Source organism: Pseudophryne corroboree, chromosome 1 (genome assembly GCF_028390025.1).
Source record: "Pseudophryne corroboree isolate aPseCor3 chromosome 1, aPseCor3.hap2, whole genome shotgun sequence".
Classification (NCBI taxonomy): Eukaryota; Metazoa; Chordata; class Amphibia; order Anura; family Myobatrachidae; genus Pseudophryne; species Pseudophryne corroboree.
Genome location: NC_086444.1, coordinates 613,145,592 through 613,163,629, shown reverse-complemented (window position 1 = coordinate 613,163,629; position 18,038 = coordinate 613,145,592).

Genomic DNA, 18,038 nt, shown 5'->3' with positions numbered 1-18,038 from the left:
CTGAAGGTCATTTTAGCCAATATTTTTTATAACTTTGTGTATTAAACAAAGTGTGTGTACATTCACACAATTCATTTATGTTTCATATACACCTTATACACACAGCCTGAAAGTCATTTAATATAATATTTTTAATAACTTTGTGTAATAAACAAAGTTTGTGTACATTGAGCCACCAAAAAACAAAGGTTTCATTATTTTACTCTCAATCAAAAAAGTCCGTATTTCGGAATATTTGGATATGGGATACTCAACCTGTATTAGTTATTTTTTCTTTCTCCATATGGGGGCTAATTCAGACCTGATCGCTGCTGTACGTGTTCGCACAGATGCGATGAGGTCTGAGGTGCGCATGCGCCGGCACCTCAGTGCACCGGCGCATGCCAGACAGCCGACGACTGTCTTATCCCTGCGATCGTCTCTGCTGATTGACAGGCAGAGGCGGTCACTGGAAGGGAGGGGACGAGCCGGCGGCGTTTAGCCACCGATTAGGGGTCGCGGTCCGGGCAACGCAGATGTGCCTGGACCGTTGGGACGTCATACGCAGCTGCTGCGACCCGGGCAGTTAGGAGTAGCTCCCTGTCAGCGCGCAGGAGCTGTGCTGGCTGGGAGCTACTCCTACAGTACAAACGCATTGCCGCTGTGCGATGCTTTTGTACCTGTGTGGGCGGGGTGTAGGGCCTGACATACGGGGCAGACTAGCCCTGTGCTGGGTGTTCCCCCCCCGCATGTCAGAGAAACTGATCATAAATGTGCTAAATTTAGCACATCTACGATCAGGTCTGAATCACCCCCGTAGTGTGGTTCTTCTTTAAATGTAACCAAGCAATACTGCTTTATTTCTGTTTCTGTCATTCTAAGCTTATTTTCTCTATAATCAAACAATAACTGCATTAGTACAAATGAACATTTGTCCAAAATCTATTCCCATAAGCAATTCTGGTTCATCATCAATTGATAGGGTCTTGAAAATTCTGAGGCCACGTGGATTTATATTATGCTCAGTATACTTCTGTAATGATGTTTTAACCCACCAGTGCCTCGCCTCAGCTTTTAAAAGATCCTCCAATTTGTTGAAAACAATACAAATCTCTTCATACATACTTAAGTTAGTGGAAACATTACCACACTCATACTGTAATTTTTTTTAAATATCCTGTCTACATTGTAATCTATCTGTATAACACGTCAAATTCATCGTGGAACAAGAATTGTTGAAGGCAGCACAGATAATGGGGGTCATTCCGAGTTGTTTGCTCGTTATTTTTTTTTCGCAACGGAGCAATTAGTCGCTAATGCGCATGCGCAATGTCCACAGTGCGACTGCGCCAAGTAAATTTGCTATGCAGTTAGGTAATTTACTCACGGCATTACGAGGTTTTTTCTTCGTTCTGGTGATCGTAGTGTGATTGACAGGAAGTGGGTGTTTCTGGGCGGAAACTGGCAGTTTTATGGGTGTGTGTGAAAAAACGCTACAGTTTCTGGGAAAAACGCGGGAGTGGCTGGAGAAACGGAGGAGTGTCTGGGCGAACGCTGGGTGTGTTTGTGACGTCAAACCAGGAACGACAAGCACTGAACTGATCGCAGATGCCGAGTAAGTGTGGAGCTACTCAGAAACTGCTAAGAAGTATCTATTCGCAATTCTGCTAATCTTTTGTTCGCAATTTTAATATGCTAAGATTCACTCCCAGTAGGCGGCGGCTTAGCGTGTGCAAAGCTGCTAAAAGCAGCTTGCGAGCGAACAACTCGGAATGACCCCCTATATGCAAAAACAAGAGAAACAAACAGAAAATAATCCAGGTGCCAAACTACAATGGATGTCCCAATAGGCTAGATGAAAGTAGCTGCTGCACACCTGCTGAGAGAATTGCCACTTCTCTCACAAAGGAGGCTATACTATTACCCCCGATAAGCCAGCATGAGAGGTGGCTTAATGGGGTTACCTGATGCTGCACCAGGTGCCTCCTGCTGACAGCTCCTGATGCAGCACTGCTCCTCCAGCTCCCCCTGGTCACATGGCTTCTCCCCATCATGTGACTGCTGCCGGGGGCGGAGGAAAGGGGGGATACTGTCATGGTGCTGCCCCCCGGGGGTCTCCGCGCCAAGTGGCAGCTTCGGAGGCCGCGGCGCCATGCCTGCAGTCCCAGCCTGCTGCTGCAGCAGCAGGAATGGGACGCCGAAGGTTGTCCTGGTCATCGAGGCAGGCGAAACCAAATCCCCAGAAACAGCCCCATTTTTGTGCAAAAACGGGGCTGTTTCTACTGGAAACATACACGTTTCACTGAACCTGTGTATTTTCGGGAGAAAGGACATTTTTTTTTTTACAGGCGATCAATCTGGATAGCCTGTAAAAAAAAAACTAAAAAAAAACTGTGAAACATGGGAAAAATCGCAAAAAACATAAGTTTTTTTCGCACCCGATGTTTTACGGCGGCTAATAGGATATCCCCCAAAGAATATACAGTCAAAAAGGTAGTGGGTGGCGCTGCACACATCAGTCAAATTACCAAAAAAGTAGCAAAAAAGTATATTTAAAAATTATTTAAAAACAGCACATACTGTATAGGGTGGGATGTAATGAACTCCGAGTCCGGCAGCTGTGCTTGGACGTTATTTTAAAGGGGCAATTGTGTACAAGGCTAAACCATACCTTGTACATGATTGCCCCTTTAAAAAACGTCTGAGTTCGAATGGCATCCTGCATAGCCGCCAGGCTTGGAGTTCATTACATCCCACCCATATATGTGTATTAAACACAATACAATCAAACAATAACACTCCAAATCTGCTCCTCACCTCTGTTATGTGCGCTGCTGGCCACTAGAGGCCGCCACACGAACCAAATGATTCCTTTGTGTGCTGGAAAGCTAACACAGCTCAAAGTAGGGACGGACATCGGAATCCAATCATCAAATGGTGGACGGGCTTCCGCCATCGATTGTTCTGATGCAATGGTAGTTAACCATTGCATTAAAAGCATTCCACGGTAAATTTATTGCAATGTTCACGCATGCACAATCTTCCTATTTTAAGCATGTGCAATATGCTGCTATTTTGCTACATAGGGGTGGTACTGAGGGCAGGCTAGAGGTGGGACTGAGGGTGGGCTAGGTGCGAGACTGAGGGCAGGCTAGGTGTGGGACTGAGGGTGGGGCTTAGAACAGAGACGGGCTGTTATTAGAGAAGGCACAGCAGTGGCAACACTGGACTCAGTGGGGCAGATGTATTAAACCTGGAGAAGTGATAAAGCAGTGATAAGTGCAAGGTGATAATGCAGCAGCCAATCAGCTCCAATATGTAAATTAACAGTTAGGAGCTGATTGGCTGGAGCATTATCACCTTGCACTTATCACCACGTTATTACTTCTTTATGCCTTCTCCAGGCTTAATACATCTGCCCCAGTGTCCCAAAACCGAGATATTCAGCACTCCCCAGCCTCACTCTCTCTTACCTGTGCCGCACTCTGAGGAGCTGTCCGTCATCTGCTGGTCCATCTGAAGTCCTGGGCTGTCTGCCATTGCGCTGTGTCTCCATTACTGGCACTCCCAGGCCCAGTGGGCATGGTCAGCCTCCACTTCCCACTCCACGCCGGCAGTTTCCTCCAAAACCAGTCATGGACGGAGCCATTACAGTTCTGATCAGCTGACTGCCCAGAGTCCAATCAGGAAACAATTCACAGTCATGTGATCATCACTACCAATCAGATGCAAGCCAGGGGTATAAATCCTGAATCCCAGCACAGGCAAATCCCAAGTGCTTTGTTGTCTATCAACCTGTTGTGAGCTCCAGACTCTCCTGTTGAATTCAAGACAAGTGCAGTTTCCATCTCCAGCACTCCCTGGCTCCCTGAGCTATCAAGTTCAGCATATCCAGATTCACTGGTACAGTCAATCCCAGTGTTCCTGAAGGGCTGCTTAGTTCATGATTGCAGCATATCCAGATTCACCGGTACAGCCAATCCCAATTATCCTGAAGGGCTGCAGAGTTCATCATTGCAGCATAGCAGATTCACCGGTACAGCCAATCCCAGTGATCCTGAAGGGCTGCTCAGTTCATCATTGCAGCATTTCCAATTCACTGGTACAGCCTATCCCAGCATTCCTGAAGAGCTGCTCCTGCAATCCATTGCAGCATTTCCCAATTCGCTGGTACAGCCTATCCCAGTGTGGCATACTGGAATGTTAACAGATATTGGAAAGTTCCAAATGCCATTTAATTCTTATCAGTGAGTGGTGGAGTTTATGGCCCCAAAACCAGTTTAACCAGTTCTCACAGACCCTGTCACATGTAGGGGGATAGGACAGGAAGTGTAGGGGGTTTTGAGTAGAAGGGACAAAACACGGGCTAGAATTCAGTGTGAGCTGAGGACTGAGATGGAAGGCACAGGCTAAGTGACCAGGAGAAATGCAGTCTGGGGACTGTGGAACAAGCATGGTACTCCACAGTCCCTGACATTATGGAGAGAAGAGCAGCGTGTGGGTGTTGCTATGAAGAGAGGGAGAGCCCATATTTGCAGTGTAACAGGAGAGCCAGCAGCTTCAGTGAGAGATGGAGAGTGCAGTGTGAGAGCCACAGTATGCAGAGTACAGTGGAAGGAACCAGGAACAAAGGGGATCCCCACCTTCAGGGGTACCCATGAAGCAGGACGGGAGGTGTGAGCCTTCAGGAGAGGACTATCTGGGTGAGTGGTAGGAAACCACGTTTGGCAGAAGGCCCCCAGTAACGTGTCCATGAGAGATCCCGTTTAGATAGAGCCCCTAGCGAATTGGGGAGAGCACACCAAAATGAATCTCAGTTTGCGGATGCCGCACTACTGATTCCCAGAGACTGCGCTGGTATGTACTGTACTGTAATTCTGTCCCATCATTGTTAATGCTGTTATCGCCAGTGAAGCAAATGAAAGGAACTGTAACCTGATGTAACCCATATGAATATTACGCTGAAGAGAGGAGAACAAGAAATAAAATGTTATTGTCGTGATAACCCTGTGAGAACTGTGAATAAACTGCTTGCTTATGTGATGAGACGGCCTGGCATCCAATGCTTTTAAAATCACTGATGGACTCGGCGCTGCCTGGCTATCACACCAGCACTCCTGAAAATCTGCTCCTGCAAATCCGTTGATGCATTTCCAGATTCACTGGTTTAATCTCATCCCAGTGATAGTGCACCCTCAGTGTTATGAACTTCCCAGCTATTCTATTGCACTTGTAACTCATCACCCCGGTGTTCCAGTTTCCCATATAGCTTGTACAACATCACTTACTCAATTCACCTGATACAGTATCCAGTCAGATGTTCCTGCATTGCCAAACTGCCACATCTATAAAAGGGTAGCTCCTATATTAAGCCAGCCCAATTCTATCCTATGATATCAAGCCAAAACCAAGCATCTTAACCTAGTCCGGAATTCGCAAACAATCCTAACCGTGACACACAGCCACCGCACAGTGACTTGAGTGACGCGACAGCCAGTGAGTACCTCCTTTCTGAGTGACGGAAATGGAGGAAGAGTGACACACACACAGTCATCACAATCTGCCTGGCTGCTGCTGCAGGGTCAAGGGCTGTGCTCTGATTGGTTCTCACAGTCTAATGCTGGGTACACACTGGCCAATATATCTATTGAACGGCCAATATATCGCTGACCCGTCTGCCAGTGTGTACCAATGATATGTCTGTGAACACCGTCATTTACAAACATATCATATCAGCCCTGCAGCACACACGATGACCAATATATCTACATTGTGTGTGCACGTGCGGTCAGCCAAACGCCCGTACACAAGCTGCAGCAGCTGGCAGTAACTGACAGATGAACTGGGTGGGTGCATGTAAATGCCCACCAAGTTCATGACGTCAGTCATGACGGATCGGGCATTGTGTATGCACAACACACTGCCCGATCCGGCTATAGATATATCTGCAGATCCATTACTCTACAGATATATCTACCAGTGTGTATCCAGCTTTAGAGAGAGATTCAGGGCGTGATGTAATAAAATACATCGCCGCCCATCACAGTGATGCTTATCGCAAATGTACTAACATATGCGATTAGCATTGCAATGCGCTGACAGAGGTCCCCTGCGATACCTGGAGTGCAGGTCGAGAGGGTCAGCGGGGGTCTCCGTCACCTTCTAGCCTCGGAATGAAGGGAAGTGGGGGCTGAAAGACACAGAGTGAAGGGGGCAGGCTGAGAGACACAGAATAAATGGTGGTAGGCTGAGAGGCACAGAGTGAAGGGGGAGACTGAGAGACACAAAGTGAGGTGGAAGGTGAGAGATGCAGGTGGGAGATGATGTCATAACAGGGAGACGCAGGCAGGAGTTGATGGTGTGGATGAGAGATGATGCTCTTGGTTATATTCCTATACAACAGGCATCTTTTGGACCATGTAATTTTCTATATGATTAGTGATTACCGACTGAACATGCTGTCTGCTCATGGAGGATACATTCCTTCAGAGGTTGTGAGAAACCACCACATACTGTAGGTAAGGTGCATATGGAATGGAAAGGAATGCTTCCAGAGCGATGAGAAACAGGTGGCGTGTCATGTTGACATGCCCTCGTTTGCAGTAGCCACGCCCTGTGTGTTATGTGATTTATATTGCAGTGAGTGCCAGTAGGTGGCGCTAGACACACCCAGTAGGTGGTGCTAGACACTCCCCTCCGGCAGTGAACCCCCTAATAAAATGTTCTGCGCACGCCTATGACCTCCCTACAATGCCTGGGCATGCTCCTGATGAGGGATCCCCTCCCAGACCTGGACTAAAGCATCCGCCAACTCCTGGACAGTCTGTGGTGCAACGTGGCGTTGGTGGATGGAGCGAGAGATGATGTCCCAGATGTGCTCAATTGGATTCAGGTCTGGGGAACGGGCGGGCCAGTCCATAGCATCAATGCCTTCGTCTTGCAGGAACTGCTGACACACTCCAGCCACATGAGGTCTAGCATTGTCTTGCATTAGGAGGAACCCAGGGCCAACCGCACCAGCATATGGTCTCACAAGGGGTCTGAGGATCTCATCTCGGTACCTAATGGCAGTCAGGCTACCTCTGGCGAGCACATGGAGGGCTGTGCGGCCCCCCAAAGAAATGCCCCGCCCAAACCATTACTGATCCACTGCCAAACCGGTCATGCTGGAGGATGTTGCAGGCAGCAGAACGTTCTCCTTGGCGTCTCCAGACTCTGTCACGTCTGTCACATGTGCTCAGTGAGAACCTGCTTTCATCTGTGAAGAGCACAGGGCGCCAGTGGCGAATTTGCTAATCTTGGTGTTCTCTGGCAAATGCCAAACGTCCTGCACGGTGTTGGGCTGTAAGCACAACCCCTACCTGTGGACGTCGGGCCCTCATACCACCCTCATGGAGTCTGTTTCTGATCGTTTGAGTAGACACATGCACATTTGTGGCTTGCTGGAGGTCATTTTGCAGGCCTCTGGCAGTGCTCCTCCTGTTCCTCCTTGCACAAAGGCGGAGGTAGCGGTCCTGCTGCTGGGTTGTTGCCCTCCTACGGCCTCCTCCACGTCTCCTGATGTAGCCTGTCTCCTGGTAGCGCCAACATGCTCTGGATACTACGCTGACAGACACAGCAAACCTTCTTGTCACAGCTCGCACTGATGTACCATCCTGGATGAGCTGCACTACCTGAGCCACTTGTGTGGGTTGTAGACTCCTTCTCATGCTACCACTAGAGTGAAAGCACCGCCAGCTTTCAAAAGTGACCAAAACATCAGCCAGAAAGCATAGGAGCTGAGAAGTGGTCTTGCAGAACAACTCCTTTATTGGGGGTGTCTTGCTAATTGCCTATAATTTCCACCTGTTGTCTATTCCATTTGCACAACAGCATGTGAAATTGATTGTAAATCAGTGTTGCTTCCTAAGTGGACAGTTTGATTTCCCAGAAGTGTGATTGACTTGGAGTTACATTGTGTTGTTTAAGTGTTCCCTTTATTTTTTGGAGCAGTGTATATATATATATATATATATATATATATATATATATATATAAAAAATACACACACATTTGTAGACCACTGCAAGATAATGGATTTGCACACAACTCCTCTCTATATCACATTCATGCACTTACTGTAACTTGTGATCTCATTGTTATTCAGTTGCAATACCCTTTATTATATTACACATTTCAATATACTGCCATGCTCAGGATTCAAACCTATAACCTGCTGCATTCCAGTCAAACACCCTACTCATTGATCTACTTCAGAGGTTCTCAAACTCGGTCCTCGGGGGCACACACAGTGCATGTTTTGCAGGTCTCCTCACAGAATCGCAAGTGAAATAATTAGCTCCACCTGTGGACCTTTTAAAATGTGTCAGTGAGTAATTAATACACCTGTGCACCAACTGGGTTACCTGCAAAACATGCACTGTGTGTGCCCCCGAGGACCGAGTTTGAGAACCTCTGATCTACTTGATCCTGCATACAAACTATGAACACTATATGAAGCTGCTGGTACTTTGTAAAATTTTTTTATCAGCATTGCATTTGAGCAGATCTGTGTAGTGTGCAGCCACACATCCAGTCTCTTGCAGCCACACACTACATAGATCTGCTCAGCCGCAATGCTGAACATTATTTCACAAAGTACAAGGTAAGCTTCAAATAGTTAAAATTCTCTAGCTTAGAATTCTCTAGCTTTCTATGCAAGGGCAGATAGCTCAATGAATAGATTGTCTGACTGCAATGCCACAGGCAATGGGTTTGAAACTCAGGTATGTCAGCATCTTGAAATGTAATAAAGGATAGTGTGACTGAATAACAAAGAAATCTCAAGTTCAGTTCATGAATGTTGTATAGGTATTAGCAAAAAAAAGGGTCAGGATAGGAGACAGCGGTGGTCAGGAGATGCTGGGCTTCAAAAAGGGGGGAAGCTGCAAGTGAAAGTAATCAAAACAGATAATTGACAAGTGCCACCAACAGCGCCCCCTACCCTGCAGCACTATGTGCGCTGCACCCTCCGCACACACCTAGTTACGGCCCTGGTTTTGCCCATTATAGAAATAATTTGCTTTTGCGATTCATGCTGAATTAGGCCCATAATCCGGATCATGGGTAAGTGTGTGTGGTTTGGATCATGTGTGACGACCTCCGGGCAACTGCCATATGTAGGTGCTGTATTTTTACATTTGTTAGAATTTTAGACTGCAGAGGATGTTTAGTGAGATTTGGCAAAGGAGCTCTACTCTCCAAAAGTTGCTTTCTTTGTAATAATATCTGACAAACTGTACATTGACAGTTTGGAGTTCTGCAGCTTTATTACTGTTTATCATAACGTATGTTGGATTTCCAGGTTATTATGTAAAAAAAGCCTTTAAGACATGGATCTCTGACTTATTTGCGACACAGAAGGATAAAGCAGAAAGAAGGTGAGTACATTTCACAGTGAAGCCTAAGCTTCCTTGTGGGGAACTTTGATGAATACCAAAGTGATCATAAGACATTGAGGGGGAGACTTATAAAACATTGGAGAGATAAAGTGGTGAGAGATAAAGTACTAACCAATCAGCTCCTGTAATTTTTTAAACATAGCCTAAAAAATGACAGGAGCTGAGTGGTTGGTGCTTTATCCATACCTCCCAACTTTAGAAGGTTGGGAGGAGGGACACAGAGGCGCGAGCCTAAAATTAGGGGGCGTGGCCCCATGGCACCTGGTTTTCGCAGCTGTGGGGGCAAGCCCCCTATCCCTCTCTCCCAGTGAACAGACACTGTTGCTCAGCGAGTGCCCCTGCGGGTGGGACAGTCCCAGAAAAACGGGACTGTCCTGCCAAAATTGGGACAGTTGGGAGGTATGCTTTATCTCTCTACACTTTATCTCTCTCCAAGCTTTGATAAATCTCCCCTATGAATATCCAAGGCCACGCAAAGCTTTTCTTGAGAGTTATAAAAAAAAGCACTGCCAAATAACATTGAAATCTGCAGCTAGGTTTTATATGCTGTCACACAATCAAGGTTCATATTAGCAGACTTAAATATGAATGTGTCCTTTTACATATTATTTACATGCTCTGTTACTTACAACACAGACATTTTCACTGTTATATGCATAAGCACCGTATCTTTCATTATTAACCTGATCCCTAGAAATAGCTCTACAGGAAGTCTGACATCAGCATCAACGTTTATCTTATACTGTACTACTCTCTGCTGGTCACAGATGAAATTAAAACTAGAAGAGTCAGTAAACCTGTATCTAGCTATATTTGTACAGCTTTAACCTTTAATACCTACAGGTCATGGAGAAATCTGTATATAATATTAAAATGTTACCAATATGTTTAAACTTTTTTAGATACAGCTGCATATTAAATTTCTATTTTGTTTTTCATTAAATAAACAATGTTAATGTGAAAACCCCCTAAATCTACACTGAGGGCTAAATTTATAGGCCTGATATAATCAAACGTGTTTCCACAGTATATGGCCATATGCACAGTTGTACACATCTTGTGCTGCACCTTCCCCATATCCGTACACTTGGCTTGGTACTAGTGACCATCACCACTATATACTTGTACCAGCTCTACACTAGGTAAGAAGGTACCCCTGGAAATAGGCGTATTTACACTTAGGGGTATATGCAATTCCGGGCGAATTGCGGCACTTTTTCGCCCGTTTTTAAATTCGACACAATTCGACCGTTGAATTCCGGCAGGTGGGTGCCGGAATTCGACATATTCAATAAAAAACGGATTCGACTGTCCCGCTGTCGAAAAACGGCTAAATTGACGGATTTTGATTCGATTTTTAAAAATGTTAAAAAAACGGTAAAAAACGCGAAAATTTTTTGCGTGGGGTCCCCCCTCCTAAGCATAACCAGCCTCGGGCTCTTTGAGCCGGTCCTGGTTGCCAAAATACGGGGAAAAAAATGACAGGAGATCCCCCGTATTTTAACAACCAGCACCGGGCTCTGCGCCTGGTCCTGGTGCAAAAAATACGGGGGACAAAAAGAGTAGTATTTTTTGTACCAGCACCGGGCTCCACTAGCTGGACAGATAATACCACAGCCGGGGGACACTTTTATACCGCTCCCTGCGGCCGTGGCATTAAATACCCAACTAGTCACCCCTGGCCGGGGTACCCTGGAGGAGTGGGGACCCCTTCAATCAAGGGGTCCCCCCCCCAGCCACCCAAGGGCCAGGGGTGAAGCCCGAGGCTGTCCCCCCCCCCATCCAAGGGCTGCGGATGGGAGGCTGATAGCCAAGTGTAAAAATGAAAGAATATTGTTTTTTGCAGAAGTTCCAGCAAGCCTCCCCCGCATGCTGGCACTTGGAGAACCACAAGTACCAGTATGCGGGGGGGGGGGGGGGGAACGGGCCCGCTGGTACCTGTAGTTCTTCTGCAAAAAAAATACCCAAATAAAAACAGGACACACACACCTTGAAAGTAAAACTTTATTACATACATGCCGACACATACATACTTACCTATGTTGACACGCTGACTCTGGCCACGTTTCCGTCTGTCGACGTCCGGGGTACCTGAAAATAAAATTATATACTCACCTGATCCAGTGTCCGGTTCTTTTATTGTAATCCTCGTACTTGGCAAAAAAAAACAACGCATAGCCGATCCAGACGGACTGAAAGGGGTCCCATGTTTACACATGGGACCCCTTTCCCCGAATGCAGAGACCCCCCCGTGACTGCTGTCACAGAAGGTCCCTTCAGCCAATCAGGGAGCGCCACGTCGTGGCACTCTCCTGATTGGCTGTATGCGCGTCGGAGCTGTCAGACGCGCATCGCACAGCCCCCTCCATTATCTTCAATGGTGGGAACTTTGCGGTCAGCGGTGAGGTCACCCGCGGTCAGCGGCTGACCGCGGGTAACCCCACCGCTGACCGCAAAGTTCCCACCATTGAAACTAATGGAGGTGCTGTGCGATGAGCTGTCTGCCAGCTCAGACGCGCATAGGGAATCAGGAGAGTGCCAGGACGTGGCGCTACCTGATTGCCTGAAGGGACCTTCTGTGACAGGAGTCACAGGGGGTCTCAGCATTCGGGGAAAGGGGTCCCATGTGTAAACATGGGACCCCTTTCAGTCCGTGTTGATCGGGTAAATGCGTTTTTTTATTTTGCCAAGTACGAGGATTACAAATATCACTGGACACTGGATTTAGGTGAGTATAATTTTATTTTCAGGTACACCCCGTGGATTCTACTTGGACAAGTGGACCGAACGTCGTGTCAACATAGGTAAGTATGTGTGTGTGTCGACATGTATGTAATAAAGTTGTACTTTCAAGGTGTGCGTGTCCTGTTTTTATTTGGGTATTTTTTTTGCAGTAGAACTACAGGTACCAGCGGGCCCGTTTCCCCCCGCATGCTGGTACTTGTGGTTCTCCAAGTACCAGCTTGCGGGGGAGGCTTGCTGGGACTTGTAGTTCTGCTGCAAAAAACAATATTCTTTCATTTCACAAAAGGCTATCAGCCTCCCATCCGCAGCCCATGGATGGGGGGGACAGCCTCGGGCTTCACCCCTGGCCCTTGGGTGGCTGGAGGGGGGGACCCCTTGATTGAAGGGGTCCCTACTCCTCCAGGGTACCCCAGCCAGGGGTGACTAGTTGGGGTTTTAATGGCACGTCCGCAGGGACCGATATCAAAGTGTCTCCCGGCTGTGGCATTATCTCCCCAGCTAGTGGAGCCCGGTGATGGTTCCAAAAATACGGGGGACCCCTACGCTTTTTGTCCCCCGTATTTTTGGCACCAGGACCGGACGCAGAGCCCGGTGCTGGTTCTAAAAATACGGGGGATCCCCTGTCATTCCCCCCCCCGTATTTTTACAACCAGGATCGGCTCAAAGAGCCCGAGGCTGGTTATGCTTAGGAGGGGGGACACACGCATTTTTTTTCTGATTTTTAACCCATTCCATAATTATTTTTTTTAAATATATAAAAAATACTTGTGCCTCCTAAATAGACAAACCAAGTACCTAATCCCTTCTAATATAAATAGATATGCTATTACCAATAAAAAAAACACAAAAAAAACATGTTTTTTTTTTTTTTTTATTAGATTCCGCCAGCAAAGTGAGGCGGATTGAAAATGACGAATTTACTGTCTAAAAGCACTGTTGTCGAATTTACAATCTTCAATTGAATATACTTTTGTCGAAATGCCGCATTTGTACCATTGCAGAAATGTCGAATTTCAAAAAGTCGAATTTGGAAAGTCCGTTTTTTTGACGAAAAGTACTGAATTGCATTGTCGATTTTTTTTTTTGGCCGAAAATGTCCCGTTTTTCGACATTTTCGGGAATTCGACCGCAATTGCATATACCCCTTAGTTGTAGTCTGCATAGCATGCTGTTGCATTGGCATGCCCTCACTTAACTTTGCCTATGTTACACCTCTCCAGTAGTAGGTGGAAATGCAATGAAATGTGGCTGACTTTGCTTCAGTGGTAGTTATGTGTGCACAGTTTTGGAGCATTCGTAGTGCAAAGACATACAATATACGCTCAGGCAAACATTTATACAGCATCTGGCTATAATGTGTAACAAGGTTTACTCATAGAACCTCATTAACTAATGTAGTGCAATCATTTTTAAGTGTTGCCTGAAATCAGAGAAAATTTTAAACTCAGACCTCAGCTGTACAGTTCTGGAGAAAGATATAAATAAATTAGAGACTGTACAAAGAAGGGCAACTAAAATGTATATGGCCTACATCACAAACTTACCCAGAAAGACAAAAAAAACTCTTAATATGTATAGTTTTGAGCAGAGAAGAGAAAGAGGGGACATGGTAGAAACTTTCAAATATATCAAGGGTTTTAAGGAGAGAAACATTCATCAAAGGAAGGGAAGTATATAGAACACAAGGGCATGCACTGAGACTGGAGAGGGGGAGATTCAGGGGAAATATGAGGAAAAATGACTTCACAAAAAGCGTAGTGGATAAGTGGAATAGCCTCCCATCAGAGGTGGAAGAGGCTAAGACATTAAAGCAATTTAAACATGCATGAGATAGACAAAAGGATATCCTTACAAAGAAGGAATAACTAGAGTTTAATGTTGCCATAAGGTTAAAAAAGAGGCAGACTAAATGGGACAAGTGATTCTTATCTGCTGTCAGATTCTATGGGGGTATCCAATTGGTATCCGGTCTCTAGGTCGACCACACTTAGGTAGACAGTCACTAGGTTGACCACTATTGGTTGACAGGGTCACTATGTCGACATGGTCGCTGGGTCGACGTGTTCTAGGTCGACATGACAAAAGGTCGACAGGAGTTTTTCATGATTTTTTTTTCATTTTGGAACCTTTTCATACTTTACGATCCACGTGGACTACAATTGGGTATGGTAACCTGTGCCAAGCACATGGGAGGGCACACGATACACTAATTGGGGTTCCCGGTCACTCTACGAAGAAAACAACACATTTTTTTTAAAACCTCATGTTGAACTTTTGTCATGTCGACCTTGCTCATGTCGACCAAATGCTTGTGTTGACCTATTTTGGGTGTCGACTTAGTTACTGTCGACCAATAGTGGTCGACCTAGACACTGTCAAACTAAGTGTGGCTGACCCTATGAACCATACCCATCCAATTAGCCACAATAAAATATTGCGTGCAAAATTACTTCGTTTTCGCGATTTTCCCTGATGTTTTACCTATATTCTTTTACAGACTATCCAATGAGATTGCTCATAAACAAAAAAAATTCTCATGAAAACTCACAGGTTCAGTGAAACCTGTGTTTTTTTCGTTGGCCGCAGACCCTTTTTCACATGAAAATGGGGCTGCTTTGGGGAATTTGGTTTGGCCTGCCTGGGGCAGATGAAACAAAATACCCGATAAGCACTGGCTTCTGCTGGCTTATTAGGGCTAATTGGATATCCCCTTGCTAAACAATTATCCGCAGTCAATGACCACAGGTAATTGGATACCCCCTATGTTTCTATGAAAAGAGTGAAGCTGATGAACCAGTCAGGTTTACAAGGTTAACCACTCTTTATGGACCTGTTTTGGAGTTTTAGTATGTAATACCTCCAAATGAATATTCCATTTATTCAAGGCAGAGACAAAAGGTTTTGTCTACTTCCTGTGTGAGCAAGGACGAACTGGTCATCTGGCACTTCTGGCAAATGCCAGAAGAGCCGATGGGCTGGTGGGCCGGTCCGGTCCACAGAGAGCTGGGAAGGCTGCGCTCAGCGCAGCTCCCGGCTCTCTGATTTGTCCCCCGCTGCCGCAGCTGCCAGACGTGCCCCATTGCTAAGCAATATGGGGGTGTACCATGAGTCCATGCCCCCTGACTCATGACACGCTCCCATTTCTTGTGCGCACGCGCACGTATGCCAGGGCCGGATGGAGTCCCCAGTCCGTCCCTGTGCGTGAGTCACACCCACAGGGTGTGTATATCTCTACCACCCACCTATTTGATTGCACACTCATGGCTAGATATGAAAACATGCATAATGGCGTACAGTAGTAGATAGTTTATTGTGAGAAACAGATGGATTTAAATGTAATAGTTATTGTGTAACTAATTATGTGATTTAGGGGGACATGTACTAAGCAGTGATAAAAGTGGAGAAGTGAGTCAGTGGAGAAGTTGCCCATGGCAACCAATCAGCATTGAAGTAACATTTATAATTTGCATACTATAAACATGTAAAGAGCAGCTGGTTGGTTGCCATGGGCCAATTCTCCACTGACTCACTTCTCCACTTTTATCACTGCATAGTACATGTCCCCCTTAGGCACTGATTTATCAAGCCTTGGAGAATGATACATTGCATGGTGAAAAAGTACCAAACAATTAGCTCATAACTGCGGTGCTGGGGGGCAGGATGGTTAGAAGGTTGGAGGAGCTTTTAAACTAGGAGACTGAGGGGAAGGTTTAGCTAGAAGCTATAGGGCAAACAGTGAAAACAGTAAGGATAAGGGTAGTGAATAAAATGGGGGTGGTGAAGGGAAAGATCAGCTGGCAAGGGTATATGCAGGGGTATTGACACAGGAATTACTGACATAAGTATTGCCCATGGTATTCCCAAATTATTAACTTATGACAATTATGGTTCAACAGTACAGTATATAGAAAATGATGTCCATAGCATAAGGGAAAATACCTACATCAGGGAAGGGGAGGGGGGGTTTAGAAAAACCTAATAGGCCAAATAGTGATAGTAGAAAGAAAGACTGTATAAAGTATGATGGAGATGGTAAGGGAGGGAAGAGAATAACAGTTGGTAAGAGTAATTCTAGAAAGGCACTTGGAAATAATGGTAAGATTCCATTACAACAAACGTGCAAAGGAAATATTAAGGTGAAAGTAGGATTTTGGTTACCTACCGGTAAATCCTTTTCTCGTAGTCCGTAGAGGATGCTGGGGTCCACATTAGTACCATGGGGTATAGACGGGTCCACCAGGAGCCATTGGCACTTTAAGAGTTTGAGAGTGTGGGCTGGCTCCTCCCTCTATGCCCCTCCTACCAGACTCAGTCTAGAAACTGTGCCCGAGGAGATGGACATCTTCGAGAGAAGAATTATACACAGATAGTGGCGAGATTCATACCAGCTCACACATACAAGGCACGTCAAGCCAACGTAACTTGAACACTCAGCAACCGCTGAAACATTACTTACCAAGTAACAATGCAGTATTCAACTGTGAATGCCAAATTGTTTCCTTAAAAATATTTAAAATGCTCGCTCTAATATATATTGTAAACGCCTGCACCTCTTATTACCATGTGCCATGTATGTGCGCTATACATAGCAAAACACTGCATCCCATAAGAGAAAACAATACACCCACACATTATCTGAGTTCCAAAGCTCATTGATGTATATATTTGTTATTAAAAGGATATGGATTCAATATATTACAATGTACAGTATACACATAATTACATGATTACAATTTATACAGTAAGCAGTTAATACATACAGTTACAGGCCAGCATTCAATACCAGTATCTTTCTCATATAAATTTGTCTCTCCATATCACTCTCTCTCTGTAAAATCATGCAGGAACTGGTCTGGCAGCAACTCCATCATCGTCTGAGACAAAACAGCAACTGACTCCTGTGTGATCCAGCAATGTGTTATCTAGTTTTTGGGGGAGGGGACTTTCTCATTCATGATGAGTCACTAGTCTATTTGTATATGCTCAACAGGTTCAGCCTTGAAGAGATCCGAAGGGGCTGGCCTGAGTTTCCTATCCATTGTACTAATAAGAGTGATTTTTAGCTTTCATACATTTAATCATAACTCCTTGTTGCAATGTCCTACAACTTAATAACAAGTATCAAATGAATCTACACATTAATCTGCTTGCTTTAATACCAAATATGACAGGTGTATCTGGCTTCGTTCAAATAATACACATACATGACATTACTTCATTATATCATTTTAAATCATCATGATGTCTGGTGCTTGATATTATTATAATTATGTACTGCATGAAATAAGTATCGAATCCATCTCTGTGGCATGTCCGTGTAAATGCGTGTGTTACCATATATTGCTGTGCTCACTGCGCGTATTTGCAAGTATAGCGACTAATAATGTGTGTAGTTTGTATGTTCTTTTTATGTAATATTTTTGACTTCGACACAACTAAAAAAAGTTGTACTGAACCAAATAACATTTGCAGGAAAACGAAGCGCTGGGCGGGCGCCCAGCATCCTCTACGGACTACAAGAAAAGGATTTACCGGTAGGTAACCAAAATCCTTTCTCATACGTCCTAGAGGATGCTGGGGACTCCGTAAGGACCATGGGGTATAGACGGGCTCCGCAGGAGACATGGGCACACTATAAGACTTTGAATGGGTGTGCACTGGCTCCTCCCTCTATGCCCCTCCTCCAGACCTCAGTTAGACTTTGTGCCCAGAGGTGACTGGACACACACTAGGGGAGCTCTACAGAGTTTCTCTAAAATACTTTATGTTAGGTTTTTTATTTTCAGGGAGACCTGCTGGCTACAGGCTCCCTGCATCGAGGAACTGAGGGGAGAGAAGTCAGACCTACTTCTTCTTAGTTAAGGGCTCTGCTTC